Source organism: Anopheles moucheti (genome assembly GCF_943734755.1).
Source record: "Anopheles moucheti chromosome X unlocalized genomic scaffold, idAnoMoucSN_F20_07 X_unloc_49, whole genome shotgun sequence".
NCBI classification, from domain to species: domain Eukaryota; kingdom Metazoa; phylum Arthropoda; class Insecta; order Diptera; family Culicidae; genus Anopheles; species Anopheles moucheti.
Window position 1 is genome coordinate 22,501 of NW_026453558.1, and position 5,000 is coordinate 27,500.

Here is a 5,000-nt window from a genome sequence, read left to right on the forward strand (position 1 = left end):
TGGCAGCACTAAGCCTCTCCTCGGCAAGTTCACACTCCCGACGCAAGTCGCCCAGCTCCGGGGTCCACCAATACAGCCGAGGCTGTTGATGCTGCTTCGGCCTGCCTACCCTCTCCATGATGGCGTCGCAAGCGAGGGTCAATGCTCCGACCAGCGCCTCGGACGTATCAGCTTCTGCGAAGCGACAGTCGACGAGGGCGGTCTTGTAGTCCTCGCTGCGGAAGAGGGAGGTCTTCCAGCGAATCCCGGCATGCGTCGCGATAGCCCCGCTCCCGTGCGTCTGCGATGGCTGATGCTGCTGCCGCTGTCCCTGCCGACCCGGCACACCGACGGAATACTCCACGTAACGATGGTCGCTGTGGGTGAAGGTGGAACTCACCCTCCAGGTCCCAGGCAAGGCGATCGAGGTGCTTGCGAACGAGACGTCCACGATGCTTTCGCGCGCAACCCCGTTGCCCATGAAGGTGGGTACGTTGCCGCGGTTGACAACATCGAGCTGCAGATGCTGCACCGTCCCCATGAGCGAGTGGCCCCTGGATGTTGTGCGGGGACATCCCCACTCCTGGCTCCACGCGTTGAAATCACCGGCAAGCACGATGAGCTGGTGACCAACCAACGCCATCTCCACCGCCTCGAGATAGGCGCCAAAGTCCGCTGGCCCGATGTTCGGCGAAACGTAACAGCTGGCAAAGGTGACACCTGCCACTGTGGCCACCACCAGCCCGGGATGGACGCTACCCCACAGGCGTTGGATGGGGTAAACCCCGGTGGCGACCACTGCCACACTCTGCGCCTCATCCACCGCCCATCTGCCGTTATCTCGAGGCGGCTTGTACAGCTCGCAGGCAATGACGACGTCCACCCGCTGCTCCCGTGCCGTCTGCAGCATCAGGTCCTGTGCAACCCGGCTGCGCCCGAGGTTGATCTGCAGGACCTTCAGACCCGAGTGCAGGACGGATGTCCCACCCGGTGAGGGCCCTTGCAAACCGCGCAGCACACCTCCGCTGTGCAGACTCGGGCCAGGTGGCCCGGTTGACCGCAACGGATGCAGTGCGCCGATCTGTCGATCTCGCTCCTGCACTGGTGCCGCAGATGTCCGTGCTCCAGGCACTTGAAGCACCGCAGTTGTCCCCGAGTCGGAGGTGCCAGTCGCGTCGCCAGGCAGGAGGTGTGCAACACTCGCACATGCTGCTGGTGAACACGGTCCGCCACCTTGGCCGACATCTTTACATACGCTGTCTGCGTGCCGTTCCACGCCTTCGTGAGATGCACGGCGGATTCGCTCACCGACTCCGAGCAAACTGCTTTCACCGCCATCGCCACATCCGATGCAACCGCTAAAGGGTCCACCTCATCAAGGCGGACCTCAACCGTCTCCGTCACCAAGCGGATGGTGGCCGGAGCTGCAGCCTGCGCGCAGACCTGCTGCACCCGTTCCAGGACTTCCTGCGCGTTGACGCCTTCTTGAAGGTCCATGACCAGCCGATCACGCGTCGTCCGTCGCCCGACTCCTAGCTTGGCCTGGTCTTCGGTCAACGACGGAGCACTGCGTATCAGCTGATACACATCGGTCCACGACTGTCCCTGTCCCGGGGCGACCTCGATGGCGTCCAGCTTCTTCTTCGCCTGCTTCCGTGGCGCAGATTGTGGACGCGGCATGACCTGCTGTTGCACCAAAGGCCGCTGTGGCTGAGGCCGTTGCGGCTGTTGTCGTTGCTGCTGCTGCGGTTGTTGCCGCTGCTGTTGCTGCTGCCGTTGCGGAAGCTGCGGCCACTGTTGCTGCCGCTGTAGATCAGCCGCCTGCTGACGTGGCGGCTTACGGCGCACCACCTCAACCCAGGAGCCGCCATCCGTCGTCTGAGGTGGCTTGCTCGTAGCCACCACCGCGTCCTGCTGATATCCACGCTGCTGCGAGCTCTGCTGCGTAGCCCGCTCCAGCTGCTGCTGCACAGTAGTTGGCTGCTGGTTCTGCCCGACGGTCTGTGCCACCAGCGCCGTCAACAACTCTCGCTCCTTCCGGAGCTCCTCGCGCAGCTGCTGATTGTCAGCAACCAGCCGCTCCTCCCGCTGCCGAGCCTCCAGACGCGCCTCGCGGAGGTCTTGCCGAGCCTGCTCAGCTGCCGCCTCCATCTGAACTCGCAGGAGCGTTACCTGCTCCTCCAGCTTTTTGACGACCGCAAGCAACGTCTCGCTGTCGAGTTTCGCCTCGCTAATGATGCGTCGCACCTCGCTCGACGGAGAGCCTCCAGTGCCAGTCACCAACCTGGCCGCATACTTGCTGGAGCTCATGGCTCCACTAACAGCCACACCCTCCATCACCGGCGTTAGCGGGACAGTGAGCCGCTTGCCCGCGCTCATGGCCGATCTGCTCCTGGTGGTGGCTGCGCTCGGTTCGTCAACCGAGAGTGTTCGCGCCCTTAAGCCCCTGTCCATGGCCCTGTGAAGGCCAGCCTATCAAGGTTTTTATTTATTGTTATATTTGCTCTAAAACCAAAAGTAAATATTAGTTTCGGAAAACAAATATTTAAAACCAATAAATATTTTGCCCGGGTTCGCCTCCTTATCCAGCGTTGAGATCACCGCCTGTCGGTATGCAACCCGCATACACCGACCCGGGTTGCCCGCTGGTACCGACGTTGAAATCTCCCAAGCGCGCGGGTTGTTGTCGCCGCTACCGCTGAATCCGCTATCGTCCACCAGGTGACGCCACTGATGAAGTCTCCCGTTAGTTCCGATAGATGGCGCTGCCCCGTGTCTCGGCTAAGGCGAAAGCTCGGAGCCGAAAGCTTTGCCAATGACGCCGATGACGTCAGCACAAACGTCAACACGTCAACACGTACACACGCGACGATCCACCTGACGCCGCTCTGCCGCTGTTTTTCACGCACTTTTTTCTCAGTTTTGTGGCGTTTTCCACACTGCCACCGTCCGGAAAATTGTTCTTCGGCGTCGCCACTGCGTAATAAACGTGCCACTTGATGTTTTTGTCGTCCCTTTCGCGAATAAATAGCACTTGTTTGTTCCCATACAAAATGTATGGGAGAGATTTATATCGCTTTTATCAGGCGAGCATCGTCCTGTTTTGTTATTTTTCCACCATTAAAAGGTAAAAGGCACTAAAACTCAATGTTTATAACACTTTTTAGCCCTTTTTTCGCAATTTTACACCCTGATTTTCGTATTTTAACACGAGCGACACAGAGGCACGTCCTAACACCGTGAATGACAGCTACGCACACACACAGGGATAACTGGCTTGTGGCCGCCAAGCGTTCATAGCGACGTGGCTTTTTGATCCTTCGATGTCGGCTCTTCCTATCATTGTGAAGCAAAATTCACCAAGCGTAGGATTGTTCACCCTTTCAAGGGAACGTGAGCTGGGTTTAGACCGTCGTGAGACAGGTTAGTTTTACCCTACTGGTGTGTGCTGTTTGCCGCTATCTTAACGGAATTCCTGTGCAGTACGAGAGGAACCACAGGTACGGACCACTGGCTCAATACTAGTTCGACCGGACTTTGGTATGACGCTACGTCCGCTGGATTATGCCTGAACGCCTCTAAGGTCGTATCCAATCCGAGCTGATAGCGCTTCTCAAACCCATTAGGTGATCGGAAGCTAGCGGGCTTAACAACCCTCCGAGATCCGTCGGTGCTGCCCCGCGCACACTGACGTCTCATCCCCGCTATAGCACTAGACTGAGCCGCAACGGGCGGGAGCACGCTGCACGTGGAAGTACCTTACCACAGGGAACCCTGGTGGCTGTGTTTCCGTCGACCGTGGATACAACTAGTTTCGACACCTTCGACCGCCCGCAAACGACGGGACTACAGGCTGGGAGCTGCGAGTTGTAGAGATGCGTTCGCATCGATCCTCTCAGGCGACCCATGCTTGCTGGTGCTCGCGTTCACTTTGGGAATGGAGTGTTCGCGAGAGTGATTGTTGTGTTGTGTGTGTACAGTTGGTGCTTGCGTGCACTCCCATAGTGGAGTGTTCGCGAGCTTAAAACGCTAAGTCCCGATTAATACTCTCCTCGCAACATTATGTGCGTGGCTCCACGCCAAGTGGGATTAGCGGTGCGAAACGCGATTGGTAAAGTCGATGGTGATGTGCGTACCAACAGGCGATTTGTTAAGTCAAATGCGATCTGTGGTGCAACAGGCAATGTGTGTTTATTATCAGGTGTTGTTGGAAGTCAATACGATTTGACTTTCAAAAATTTTTCTAAGTCCCGATTTTTTTTCTCGTCGAGTAACTACAATGCACTATTTCTATCGCAGCGGACTTGCGGTTCATGGCCTTAATGATCGCGAACGAACACGTATTCGCAAAAAAATTTTTGTATGAAAAAGTCACCACTTGGGTACCTCCATACAAAAGTACCAAGTTCGGGTCGAGTGGTCGATGGACGTCGAAGGCGAAAATTTTTCATCATCGAAAATTTTTTCCAAAGTTGAAGCAAATGGGCCCTAGAGTATGAAAAGTGAAACCACGGATCGATTTGAGAAATAAAAATTTTTGTATGAGAAAGTCACCACTTGGGTACCTCCATACAAAAGTACCAAGTTCGGGTCGAGTGGTCGATGGACGTCGAAGGTGAAAATTTTTCATCATCGAAAATTTTTTCCAAAGTTGAAGCAAATGGGCCCTAGAGTATGAAAAGTGAAACCACGGATCGATTTGAGAAATTAAAATTTTTTGTATGGGAGGGCCCCTGCTAGAACATTTTTCCCAAGTGCGACCATTTTACCCAGTGAGTCAAAAAAAAATTTTTTTCACGGTGACTCAAAACTTCAATATTAGACTTCCCTGAGTATGAAAAGTGAAACGAAAATCATTTTTGAAAAGAAAAAAATTTTGTATGGGAGGGCCCCTGCTAGAACATTTTTACCAAGTGCGACCATTTTACCCGGTGAGTCAAAAAAAAATTTTTGTATGGGAGGGCCCCTGCTAGAACATTTTTCCCAAGTGCGTCGATTTTGGGTCGCCGACACAAGCTCGG